At 52.8% G+C, this 13,830-nt stretch overlaps 1 protein-coding gene across 1 annotated transcript in view; it reads left to right on the top strand.

Annotated features, from left to right (window-relative positions):
- The first annotated feature begins 2,130 nt into the window (after nucleotides 1–2,130).
- LOC134414881 (uncharacterized) overlaps nucleotides 2,131–13,830 on the top strand; it is a 62,569-nt gene continuing 50,869 nt past the window's right edge. The window contains exon 1 of the mRNA XM_063150144.1: nucleotides 2,131–2,178. The gene's annotated coding sequence lies outside the window, so the exon portion shown is untranslated. The remainder of the gene's footprint in view (nucleotides 2,179–13,830) is intronic.

The raw sequence follows: 13,830 nt of genomic DNA, 5'->3' as shown, positions 1-13,830 counted from the left end.
CAGTGCAGAGACAGGGAACCAGGAGCTGCCTGCCTTGGGGGAGGAATACAGGATTTCTGAGCAGTCCAAGCCCCCTGAGGAAGGTGTCCTTAGAGGCAATGTCTGACTGTTATCCCACTCACACGAAGCACCACATGTTGAGAAATTTCATGTGAGCACGGTGGGTTAGTTTGCATTTCGCCCATTGCCTCCTCACACTTCCCAGATGCTGCAGAAAGGTGCAGGCATCAGAGGGCAGGCAGGCCCTGCAGCCATGCTCTGTGGCCCTGGGAATCCTGCAGGCTGCTGCTGCCATATGCTGCAGGCTGCTGGGGAGGGAGGGCTCTCTCGTGCCTCTCAGGTTAGCCTTTTATTCCTCCTAACAAGTTCGGGGCTGGTGATGACAGCTTTGCTCCTGAGGGTGAGACAGTTAATTTACATTGGGCACCTGTTGCTTCCCTGTCCTCTCTGGCTGAGGATACACCTCCTTTAAATTCTGTATCGCTAACTACCCCGTGAACAAGAAATCAGACTGTGCAAAGGAGGTGAAGAGGTACAACATGTAAAAAACATGTCCTCCCACTCTCCCTTTTCCACAGGATGGGTGATGTTTGACTTCACACTCCAGGGAGCAGCTGAGAAATCCTTCAGATGGTTAAACATTTCAAATGGTTGGGATGGCTAAATGTCCTAGATTTTTAAAATTTCACAGAAGTACTTGAGGTACAAAGTGGACCATGAAATGTTTATGGAGATGTTCTTACCCTTCCACTACTGAGATCAGAACAAATAATGGAGTCAGGAACAGGAGGTGGGAATTCCAGGGTAACACGATAGCAAATGAGTGATGCTGGCTTTCAAAATTATTTCCTATCCTTATAAAGGACAAGCTACACTTGTCCAGTTTTTGTTTCCCTTGTTTCAGAGATTTTCTGTGAAAGTCTGTCCTTTTGATTTAATAGTGTTTATATTTCAAGTGAAGCTTTCTCTCTTAGAGGACTGAGGTTTGGGTGACCCTGGGCTGAGGCTTGGACTAATCAAAGATCACCAGGGGATCCAAAGGGGAATATTGCCAGTAAACTACCATTTACTAAGAGGCAAGTGTGTATTCTGGAAATCGAGCTCCTCATTCAGCAGCATGAAGTGAGAGATTTTTCTTTCACTCTGCAGTGAATATGATGCTGGTGAAAGGTCCTGGCCTGAGCACCCTGGGAATTGAGCCCTGTGCAAGCCCTCGGCAGAGAGGCAAAGATCCTGGCTACAGGCTGCTCGTCTCATCCGGTTTCAATGATGGAAGAGGAAACTGAGTTTACACAAAACCTAGCCCAGCCCCCAGAAACATCTCGCTTTGTTTATGTTCAGAGCTGAGCCTGCGACTCTCGCTGTTTGGGAGAGCTACCCAGACATTTCTCCGTCTGACTGACTTCACATCCATTCCTTGATCTCATCGAGAGATCTGGCTTTTAGCTCCCGCTCATGACGTCCCACTTTCCCCTCTCTCTCTCTGTGCTCTCCAGAGTCTGAAAGATCCCTGTATAACGTGATTATGCAACCATGCAAATGGACACGGTTCTTTTCATTTACTGCAAGCCCTGCTTCGTGTCTCCCGTTAGGAAAATAAAATCCTCCGTGAGAGACACGCCGTGGAAGGCAGCAGGAAGGGAGTTCTGTGTGTCTGGGTCTGGATGCTTGAAGGTGATATTAGAGATGGAAACAGACTATTTGAAGCAAACCTGTGTGCCACCATCTCTCCACAGGAACCAGCATCAGCTAATAGACTCAGACAGCTCTCCTCTGAATCCTTTCCCCGTAGGAAATGGCAGATACTCGCCTTCCTGGTTGTTTTCCTCAGCTGGAGGTCTCCGTGCCGAGCCGAGCCGCAGGGAGATGCGGTGCTGCTCTCCCCGAAGGCCAATTTGCACCCTCCCACTGTAAACAGGCAGCTGCTCCTGCACTTTGCGCCCAGCCGGGAGGGCCCCGGGGGGCGCTTAAACACTCCCCGATGCTGCTGCTGCTGCTGCCGGGCCCGGCGCTCGGCCAAGGGCTCCCGGCGCCCGGCCGGGGAGCAGTGTGGCAGCCACACACACGCGGAGGGACGGGAAAAGCGCCCAAAGCTTGTGCTGCTCGGTGAAAGATCCGAGACACCTCCATGGCCACCCCGTGTCGTGCTCAGAAGTGAGGATGCCCCTCCACACTGCGGTAGGAGTGCGAGCTGTTGAGGTCTGGTGGCCTTTCTCAGCACGGTGATGGGATGTCCCCTGTCACCCCAGCCCCTTTGCCAGGGTTTTGTGACCCTCATCCCATGGGTTGTCCTTGGATTACATGCGCTAAGAGCAAAGATACGGGGCAGGCTGTGGGCTGCGCGCTTGTGCCCGTCTTCCTCCGGCAGCATCTTCCTCACTGCCCGGCGGTGGTGAGGGGACATAGCAGCTCTCTGCCAGTCTCTCCGTCTCACTGCCACTTGAGGAGGGTCCCATCTACCCAGAGAGCTCCTCTGATGGAGGAGACAGGGCTCCCTCGCAGATTGGGGCAGCAGCTACAGCGTTCTGACAAGGGAGGGAGGGAGGGAGGGCTGCAGGAGCGGGGGCCCAGACTCAGAGAAGGCACTGGGCAGGGCGGGGGGCTCTGAGAATACCCCGGCAATGGGGAGAGCTCGGAGGGACCCCCGGGATGGAGGAGGGCTTGGAGGGACTCCCGAGATGGGGGAGAGCTCGGAGGGACCCCCGGGATGGAGGAAGGCTTGGAGAGACCCCCGGGTTGGGGGCGCTCGGCGGTGCCGCCCTGCAGGGGGAGCCCCGCCTGCAGTTCCACGCCCGGCCCGCAGAGGGCGCTAGCGGGCCGGGGCTCCCGCGGATCCCGAGCGCGCATCCCTCGCCTTTCCTCCCTTCTCTTCCCTCCCTCCCTGCTCCTATCTTTTTACGCCTTTTCCCCTTTATTTTCACTCTGCTTACACACCCCAGCTCCCCCCCCCCGCCTTTTTTCCCTTCCTTTCCTTGGGGGGTGCGCGCCGCCGTTGCTGTCTCTCCCCTGGAGTCGCACGCGTCTCTCGCTGCCCTGCCCTCCCCTCCCTGCCGTCCTGCTCTCCCTCTGTCAGCTCTGTGTAGCCTGGCGTGTTTCTCTGTTCCTCTCCCCGGCGCTCAGCCCTCCCCCTGTGCAGCTCTCTCCATGAAATGGAGCTGAACAATTGCACCGGAGCAGCTTTTTCTGCTCCTGCCATATGTCCGTGTGCCGAGGCACCGTTGCTCTTGTGGTATTTTGGATGTATTTGTGCTGGAAATACTTAGGACAATAACAAAACTGTGAATTTCTGCCTGCGCCTTCTTGGATCCTAATGAGATTTGAAATCCAGCGTGAATGAGATGTGATGGATGGCTGTACTGATATTTTGAGCTGGTTTAGTTCAGAATCATCTGAGATGCCCAGGCTGGATAAAGGGGAGCGTGGCCCTGGAGGTTACCTGCTATCCTAGCACCAAGGGGACAAACTAAGTTGCAGAAATGACATTGTCCTTTCTCTCTCTCTTTTTTTTATTTTCCTTTCCCTTTTGGAGATAAATATGGTTCTGCCATATTTATCAAAGAACCTCTAGTAATTGCCCAATTCCTTAAATATGAAAAGATGAAATGACAGTCTGCCAACAGTGCACACTGCCCCATTCACCTGAGTATGGTGTTGGCTGAGGCTGCCACTGTAGCACCAGCCTGTCTCCCCTTGTGCCCTGATCTTCCCTCTTGAAACCCTTCCTGGAGTTCTGACCCCTCTCACACACTGGGAAGCACAGCCTTGGTTCCTTCTTCTGTTTAAAAAAAGGAGCTTTGAGGCTGGGAGCTGTGCTGCCCTGTAATTAATGTACACTCAGCCTCAAATATGCAGTGACAACAACTTAAATGTCAACATTCCTAGTTAATCCCTTGCTAACAAAATGTGCCTGGAAAGAGATGGTTCTGCATAATCTCCACTGAACAAGATCTTATTTTAGCAGTACAAGCACTTGGGAGATTTCCCCAGTTTGACCAATGAGACCAAAAGATTGGCTTTGATAATCTCAGTGTAAACGATGCTTTTGATCCTCTCAGGGAAGGCAAGGGCTGCATGTGGCAGAGCACACAAACCCTGCTCTGCCCGAGCCCTCCTCCAGAGCAGCAGCAGCCTGGCCTTGCTGGGTGGTGTCTGTGTGACAAGGGATGTGATTCCTGCTCTCTGATGCTCGCTGCTCTCCCCTCATGCTCAGGGAGATGTCCACAGCCTCTTCCTGAGTCATGTTTTCCAGGATGAACAGCCAGCACTGTTAAAAGGGAAGCTACAGGGAAAATCTTATTTTAATGCATAAAATACTCCTTGTAAGAGCACTCAAGCAGGGACCACGACCACAGATATGGTGCTTGGATTCCTCTCTGTGTGCTGAGAGCAGCCTCACGTTTATCCTGGGGGGCCCAGAGTGTTGGTGTTGTCTCCCTGTGGCTGTTTTAACCCTTCAGTGCAGGCAAAAGGCAGAGCCCCCAAGGTGAGGAGAGGAACCTCCTTGTTGTTCCAAGCAGCCTGATGTTTCCAGCACCCTGGCTCCCTGCAGGCAGGATTCCTGTGCTTCCAAGGCTGGCATCCCCAGACACAGAGCAGTAGGTTCCTCCCCAGCAGGCTGTGGAAGCAGGGGGGCACTGACACAGGATTGGTGCCCGAGCTCAAGGCCCAGCCCAGAAACACAGTAGGAAAGGTGGTGGGCCATTCTTCTGGGTGCCACCCCAATTTAACAGGCAGTCCTTGCATGCCCAGGTTATTTGTGCCTGTGGTGAGCAAGCACATGTAGAGGAATTTACCATTCTGCCTGTGCTTTTCAATCATTGGGCTCCTGCACACCAGCATCACCTCACACTCAGTGATAAAATACCCACTTCTTCCCTCTGCATTTCATGGGTTTTGTTTTTCCCTTTTCACTTTGTCACTTCCTCTCTGAAGGATGTCTGAGGGGTGCTCTCCCCACCATTATTTCAGTCTCTCATTTCAGCCTGGCTGTGCTCACACTCTCTTCCTTACACCGCCTCTCTTTTATTCTGCTTTGTTCTTCCACCACCACCTGTCACCAAAGGCTCTTCCTTCCCTACTGTGTTATCTTCTAGAGACCTAACCATTCCCTCTTGCTCCATTCCTCACCAATCCCCTCCATTATTTTCTAAAGTATCTCCTTTGTCTCCCTCTTTTCCACTCACCTGTGCCTTCGCCACCCCTCCCCAGCTCCCCAGCCTGGAAACGCTGCTCACCAAAGCCACAGCTCCCCTGTGCCTGTTGTACACCACAGCTGTGCAGCAGCTCTGCCTTCCACAGCCCTGCTGGTGCCCACTTGGTGCTCTGTGTGCACCCACTGCCACCCCTGTGCTGCCAGCTCAGCTCAGGATAGGGGGATTGTCCCTGGGAAGGCTGCTCTTGTCCCCCAGCATCATCTCCTCCTCCCGTGGCACTTGGAGACAGGTTAGAGGGCTGCCAGAGCTCTGAGCTGGCCCAGCACAGCTGTGCTTATGGGTGGAGCTGCTCTTTTCTGGGTGCCCCTCTTTCCCTGCAAGGAATCCTTCCCCACGGATATGTTTGCCCTGGTGTTCCTCATCGCTCCTCCACAGGGGCTCTGGGGGCTGCCGTTGTTGCCCCTGCTCCAAGCTCTCCCTCTGCCTCGTCTGCTCCTCACCTCTGGGGCCCTGAGCACTGCCAAGGCCACCCCACTGCTGGTCCCCCTGATCCCAGTGGGATGGAAACCCAAGGGCCTCGTTCAGCTTCAGCCAGTGTGGCAAGATGTGACTTCTGGGCTAGGATGGGCTCCCTAATTATTGAGTAATGAGTCTAAGGTGTTTGAATCCCAGTAGCCATTAGAGATGGCTTTGTGTAGCCCTGAGCCACCCTCTTTACCATCTTGCTGAAACAAGTGTGCTGCAGGCAGATTCTGGAGATAATTGGACATTTCTGAAACCTCCATCCTTCTGCAGAACTTGCAGTGCTTCCATCTTTCCCTGCCCTTGCCTTATTCCTGTCTCTTTCCATCTACCGTGACTGTTTTCTATTTTTACTCTTGACAAAGGGTTGTGGGCTTAGAGGCTGCTCCTGTAGCTGTAGATGTAAAATGCCTGCTGTGTGGTGTTTGTCATGAAAGAACCCTCCTGGAAATTAACTAATTCACAGACCTGACTCATTAACTCTGCAGCTGTGGAGCCGGGGAGGAGCGTCTGTGGTTTCTGTGCCACTGGGCTGGGGGAGAGGGGCAGCAGGGAGCTGGACAGACCCATGTTTGTGATCCCAGCTCTTCTCCCATGGTGGGAAGTCATTTCCCACCTCTGTCCCCCTTTCCTGTGCCCTTGATCTCTGCTGCAGCTCACAGATCAGGGCAGGAGCTGTTTCTCATTGTGCCTCTCCGAGCCCTTGGCCTTGGTGGGGTACTAATCACTCCTGTTGTAGAAACAATAAGTACTGGAGAGACAGAGAGTTATGGATAGCTCCAGATGTCAGTTTGTTCCTGTCTGGATGTGCTCCCTTTGCTGCCCCTGCCTCCAGGAGGATGGTGCCCAGCTTTGAGAAGTGCAGGTTCATTCCTCCTCTATCTCTTCTCCTTCCCTTAGCCCCAAACCCAGTCCCACCTGGAGCCAGTGGCAATATTCCTAGCAGAAACACACTGGAAGGTTTCCCCACCCTAAGCAGCATAGTTTTAACATCAGCCCACATGTTTAGAGTACACTGGGAGCCAGTGTACTCCAAACTATTCCAAGGCTAGATGTTTGATAGGAGAGGTTCCCTCTGTGCATGGTCCCACAGAGTCCGCACTGCCTGCCCTGGCTCGCTGGAACTCCCTGGGGAGCTCTGCTGGCCACCTCTGCACCTGAGCATGGAATGAGTTCCCTGCCCAGGGCCCTGCTGAGAGAGTGCCAGGAGCTTCCCTGAGCCACAGCAGGGTCATCCCTCCCTCTGCCAGGCAGGACAGTGACCACGGCTTCTCCTTGTTGGGATGGTGGTTTGCACTGGGAATTGCTGAGTAACGCACAGCTCGGGTGGGTTTCTGAGGCTTGGGGCTGGCCCCAAGAATGTGCACGCTAGGCAAACCCCATTCTGCCGAGTCCCAGAGGGCTGAGGTGGTGACAGCTGGTGCTGTTTGGGATCAGGGATCGTGCCTGATGTTGTGGCTGCGTGTGCTCCCAGCTGACACTCAGGGCTGAGCAGGGCTGGGAGCGCATCCAGCGTGTGCCCAAGCAGAGGCACTCAGGCTGGGCACCCAGAATGGGGAAAGCAAGCAGAATAATTGCTGCATGAGGAAGGAGATAGATTCAGCTCCTCTGTTTGAGTATGCCTTCCTGCAGGATTGCTGGGCTCTGCTTGCCAAATGTGAGCTCTGGCCACCAGGGACAGGAGAGAGGGAGCTGTTCTGGCACTTGATGGAAACTCGAGGAGAAGGCTCCGAGCCAGGCAGTGCCCACTGAGGGGAGGGTGATGATGGCTGCTGGGGATATGGGGGTATGTGTGCTGAGGCACACCTGGCACTGGGACAGGTGACAAAGCACACCTGAGAGCACCTTGGGATGACCTCTCTGGATCCCCAGCCAGAACTCCTGATGTCACTCATTCCTCCTTTTGCCCCCCCGGATACTGCAAACATCTTCACACAGCGAAAGGTGGTGCAAGGATGTCCTGCCAGGGAAGACCCAAGTCACCGTGCCCCTGCAGACTTCAAAGCTCTGGCCTTGATCCCATGAAGTCATGGCACCTTTCTGGAGCCACTCACAAGGCAATAAGGGCAAGGCTTGCTGCAGAGGCACACTGCTGAACGAGGGAGCAGGACTAGGACTGGAGCCAGGCCAGCTCCTGTCCCATGAGCTCTGCCATGCCTGCATGCCCTGGCACAGATTTAGCAGCAGCAGAACCCTGTGCTCTGCACTGCCCGGGTGTCAGGGTCACCAAGGTGGCAAACACTGTGGGACCATGCAGACTGGCTCTGCAGGGCAGTGGCTGACCTGCCAGATCAGGAGGTGTTCCATAAGGGCAGCCTTGTCGCCAGGAGTCATCCCCATCACTGCAGAGGTGCATCCAACTGTGATTCCCAAGTACCTTCAGATCTGCCCCTGCTTTTGGCAACCCTGCCTTGCTTCATAAGGATCACTGTGGTTATTGCTGTAGCTGGTGACTGTGAACCTGTAGAGAGCCCAAAGACAAATGAAAGTTATTGGAGTGTTGGAAGTCTCTTCTTTGTAACTTCATCCTGCAAGAATTCAAGGTTCTGTCAGAGCAGACGGTCAGATGTCAACTGTGAGGGCCGAGCCAGAGATGAGAAGATGTGAGGATTAACCTGGCAAAACCACTATCTGTGCTTCAAGACCTGTGCTTTCAAGTCCTGCCAGGCTACTAAGGCTGGAGGAGATGTCTGTGTACGTGGCTGGCACGTGACCTGGAGGCTGCTCTGCTCTGCTCTGCACATGGGATCTGCCACAGCTCTGGAGAGCCAGCCATGCTCTTCTCCTGCCCATGCCCACCCAGGCAAGCTCCTTCCTTTGTCCAGTGCTCAGAACTGTGCATTGTGCCAGCCTGAGCTTGCCCACAGCACCTGGGCAGTCACTCAGATGGTCTGGGTAGAGCTCCTGCTCGGTCTGGAGCAGGGAGTTCAGAACACAACAGCACAGAGCCTTTACTGCACCAGAGGGTTTTTTTCCAGCAACTGCAGTTGTTATTTGCCTGAAACTTGGGCAGGAAAAAGTGAACAAACACCAATTAGCAGGAAAACCGTAGATATAACCTTTTTGGACTTCAGCATAGCTTTTGATAGTGCTTCTCACAGCCTCCTTTGGGACAAAGTGTCTGGCACAAAGATGGATAACTGTGTTACACAGTGGGTGAGCAACTGGCTCACAGGTCAGGCACAAAGTCACAGTGAATGGGGGGACATCAGGCTGGTCCATCCTGGGACCAGTGATCTTCAGTATTGTCATTAACAGCTTGGACACAGGACTGGCAGGAATATTGAGTAAATTCACTGACAAGACTCAATTGGCAGGAGCTGTTGACTCCCTCAGTGTATGCAGGGCCTGCAGAGAGACCTTGAGAAATTAAGAGATGAGTGATCACCAACTGCATGAAGATTTACAAGGGCACCTGGAACAGGACAGCCCTTGTTGTGTGCACAGCCTGGGGAATGAGGGGCTGGAGAGCAGAGTCATGGAAAGGGCCCTGGGGGCCCTGCTTGGTGCTAAATCTGAGCCAGCAGTGCCCTGGCACCCAGGAGGGACATCCCAGTCCTGGGAGCACCACCATCACCAGCTGGGCAAGGGAGGGGATTGTCCTGCTCTGCTCTGGGCTGGGGCAGCCTCACCTCCCGCTCTGGGGGAGTTTTGGGTGCCACAACATAAAAAAGACATGAAGCCATTGGAGAGTGTCCAAAGGAGGCCATGGGGATGGTGAAGGGACTGGAGGGGACGAATGGCTGAGGTCACTTGGTCTGTTCAGCCTGGAGGAGGCTGAGGGGAGACCTCACTGTGGTCTTTAACACCCTCATGACAGAAGAGGAGGGGCAGGCACCGCTCTCTTTACTCTGACAAGACCCAAGGGAATGGCAGGAAGATGAATCAGGGGAGGTTTAGGTGGGGTATGAGGAAAATGTTTTTCACCCTGATGGTTGGACACTGAACAGGGCAGTGGTCACAGCACCAGCCTGACAGAGGTCAAAAAGTGTTTGGACACTGCTCTCAGGCACGTGGTGTGACTCCTGGGGTGTCCTGTGCAGGGCCAGGAGTTGGACTTGGTGATGCTATGAAGTTTCAATTCCCACACTGTCCCCACTCAGGCACCCAGCCTCTGTGCCCTCTGACTCTGGCTTCTATCTGAATGCCCCATCTTTGCTGGGTTTCTTTGGGCCAGCACACACAGGTACATCCCATTCCCCTGCCTCATCCCAGTCCCTGATCTGTCCTGCTGGCTTGCTGTGTGCCCTTGAGCCTGCCCTGCAGCACTGGAGCTTCTTGGGGGCTTCTGGGTGAGATGTGGGACTGGGAGAGGACACAAGGGACCCTCCTGCAGCACAAAGCATTCACCCACAGGTGACTTTGGGGCACTCTGAGAGTGGCTGGCTCTCAGGGGTCTCTGTGGTCAGGATGGCCCTGAGATGTGTTAGAGAGTCTCTCTTCCCAGCCCAGCAACCAAAGAAGGAGTCAGGAATCTTCTGTTCTGGTTTCCAAGGTTGTTTATTTGCTGTTATCTCTAACATTCTTTTCCTGACCTGCTGAGGTCTGTTCAGCACGTCAGTCAGTGGCACACTGACCACCTTCAGGATGGTGCTGTCTTTTTATACTAAAAATTACGTGTACTTTATTTATAATTATTTTCCAATACCTATCACCTATGTTAGACAGTGAGTTTCTACCCTAAACCAATCCAGAAGTGCCACCATCACCCAGAAGATGGAGGCTAGGAAGGAGGACAGGGTACACCCAAATTCCTCCATCTTGGGACCCCAAGCCCCGATTCTAAAAACCCCAAATTTCTACTTTTCACCCTGTGATGAATTCACTATCATTCTACTTAAACTTTTGTGGCTTGTAAATCATCATATAAGGTTGGTAATCTTTATCATAGGTCAAAAGCAAAGGCACAGGGGTCTTGGGCTCTGTGCCAGGGTCTCTGAGCCCCCTGGCAGGGGCTGGAGCCATCCAGAGGGATGTCCTGGGTTCCAACAACTGGCTGAGCATTTGAGCATCTCTCAGTCTTCTCCAGGCTGAACAGATTGCTGCAAAAGCAGTCTGTCTGTCTTCTGACCAGGTGTAATCGAGGTTTGTTGTATTCTTATTGTTATTATCATATTTCTAGAGTCCCATATATCATTTCATGTTGCTATCTTATTGTTGTTCAGGTTTCTAGAGTCCCATACATTGTTCCATACCTTCTAGCTGGTTTTCTACCATGCTGCTCTTCTCTGTAGCACAGTTCCTCGTGGCTCCTCCAGGGCTCTCAGCCCACCCCTTTTATCCCAGTTATCTTTGTGAGCCCCAGCTGCTGCCCAGCTAAGGACTTGGCAGCTGTGGCTGGTTTAGAATAGCTGGGACCCACTTATCCAATCCATAGGACTCTCACTACAGAGGTTCATCCACCTGAACCCAAGGAAAAAGCTGTGTCTGGACAGGGAGGCTGTGTCCCTGGAGATGAGGGCTGGGAGCAGGAGCAGGGTCAGCTCCAGCCCCAGCTCCACGGGCAGCGGGAGGGGTGTGTGTGTGTGTGTGTGTGTGTGCAGCTGCAGCGTTGGGCAAGAGATGCTAATGGGAACCAGAAACAATCCCAACTGCCTGGTGGTGGGAGAAACACTAACAGCGTTATGGCTCGGAGCTTGTAACAGTCCTGCTGCTGAAACAACTGCCGGTGAAATTACGGTTTTTTTCCTTTTCTTTTTTTCATTAGGACACAGAAGTTTTCCAGCTCGTTATACCAGGGCCAGCAATATTCTTCAGTGTCAACAGGGGCTCGGGTGAGCCAACATTTTTTTCTGCTAGGGAAGAGGAGCAGCACGTTGTTTCCCTTTCCAGTGTTCATGTCTCTAGGAGCAATTCATGTCTCCTCGGGCCGTGGGCAGGCAGAGGTGCAGGGGTCTCCCAGGGCTGTGCTGTCCCCCCTTCCCAGCAGATGCCTGCAAGGCAAGCACATTGCAAATGTCACCCTTTGGAGAGAGAGGCTGTCTGTGAGGGCTGGGGCGAGTCCTTTTTTTTTTTTTTCCTCTGGGAGGTGGCAGAGCACATTCTGGATAATCATTTCATGCTGCTTGGGAGTGGTGCATAGTCTGGTTTCTCTTTGGTTGTGTTAATTGTGTGGTAAGGTGCCTAGAGCCTTCTATTGGCATCTTTATTTATTTAAATACAAATGAAGAAGGCATTAAATCAATTGTTCTTTTTTCTTCCCTCTCTCTTGCCTTATCATTGTTTCTATCACGTACTCTTAGCTGTACTGGGCTTGTGCTTTCTCAGCTGAATCAGTGAGATCATTAAGTGAGAGTCCCGGGCTGAATTCCCTGCAGACTCAGAGAGGCTGCCCTGAGGAAGCACACCTTACACCCCTGGCTTTCCCCTACTGCTGTTTCACCCACATTACAGGGCACTTCCTAACTTTACTTGCTGGCCAAAGCTTCATTCTGTGACCCCTTGCATGCCCTAACCATCCTGCAATGCAAAAATAAGGAAAAAAAGCTGCACAATGTGGCAACAATTGAGACCAGAATACATTTCTCGTACTCCTTCAGCTACTCTGCCTTTCATCTGGATGGGCCAAATTACATGACTGGATTGACCCCTTTACTGTTTTAACCTCTAGCTCCTACAGCAAGGAGCTGGATTTGATCATTCTCCTGCTATTTAGCAAGTAGTTTGTAACCAAATGGTAAACTATGAGTTGAGGCCCTCTCTTCTCGCCAAACTCCATAAAATTTAATTACTCCTGGAGTTCAAGTGGTGGCATGTTTTGTGAGAGATCTGGAGGCCTAGTATGCAGCTTTCAGATAGACATTGAAATTGAGCTTCTGATGTTTTCCCCTCCTTTTTTGTTTCCAACAATTTATTAAATTCACACATTGCAACCTTGCTGGAAAACTATTGTGCATGTCAGCAATCTGCTCATCGTGGTCTGCCAGAGATCAAAATACCTGTGTGCTGATTTCAGGGCATTTGCTATGAGCCTGGACTGGTGAAACCAGAAGTGTGGGGTCCTGAGGTGCCTGCCTCTCTTGGCAGGAGCAGGATGAAGGCAGCCTTGGTCCCTCCCAAAAATCCAATTCAGCCTGCACCATGCAGAGGTCAGAGCAAGGGAGGCTCTTCATTAAGGACTGAGCTCCCTCTGCTTGGAGTCTTGTTTGCTTTTAAACTTTGACTCTTCTTTGTCTCTGGCCAAATCTACTGCAGAGGGATGCTGGCCTCATTGCTTGCCCTAAATTCTGTTGTACTTACCTCATTACTCTCCTAATGACAAGCTGACAAATGCCTTTGCTTGATTTACTGGCAGTGTTACAGGTGTGTGGAACACTTGTCAGTACCTTGCTACTACATGCCTAATTTTTCAAATGGCTGGGTGTGCTAGCTTCCTCTGCAAGCTGTCTCTGCACACTTACCTGCTCTAATTCCCCTGCCATGGCTCTGTCACATCCCTGCACCCAAAGCTCACAGAGCTGTGCCCATGGCTTCAAAACATCCCTGCACCCAAAGCTCACAGAGCTGTGCCCATGGCTCCGTCACATCCCTGCACCCAAAGCTCACAGAGCTGTGCCCATGGCTCCGTCACATCCCTGCACCCAAAGCTCACAGAGCTGTGCCCATGGCTCTGTCACATCCCTGCACCCAAAGCTCACAGAGCTGAGCCCATGGCTCTGTCACATCCCTGCACCCAAAGCTCACAGAGCTGTGCCCATGGCTCTATCACATCCCTGCACCCAAAGCTCACAGAGCTGTGCCCATGGCTTTGTCACATCCCTGCACCCAAAGCTCACAGAGCTGTGCCCATGGCTTCAAAACATCCCTGCACCCAAAGCTCACAGAGCTGTGCCCATGGCTTTGCCACATCCCTGCACCCAAAGCTCACAGAGCTGTGCCCATGGCTCCGTCACATCCATGCACCCAAAGCTCACAGAGCTGTGCCCATGGCTTTGGCACATCCCTGCACCCAAAGCTCACAGAGCTGTGCCCATGGCTCTGTCACATCCCTGCACCCAAAGCTCACAGAGCTGTGCCCATGGCTCCATCACATCCCTGCACCCAAAGCTCACAGAGCTGAGCCCATGGCTCTGTCACATCCCTGCACCCAAAGCTCACAGAGCTGTGCCTATGGCTCTATCACATCCCTGCACCCAAAGCTCACAGAGCCATGCCA

The sequence above is a fragment of the Melospiza melodia genome, chromosome 2 (assembly GCF_035770615.1).
Source record: "Melospiza melodia melodia isolate bMelMel2 chromosome 2, bMelMel2.pri, whole genome shotgun sequence".
NCBI lineage: Eukaryota > Metazoa > Chordata > Aves > Passeriformes > Passerellidae > Melospiza > Melospiza melodia.
The sequence above is the reverse complement of the archived record's forward strand: the minus strand, read 5'-3'. Positions and strand labels throughout refer to the sequence as shown.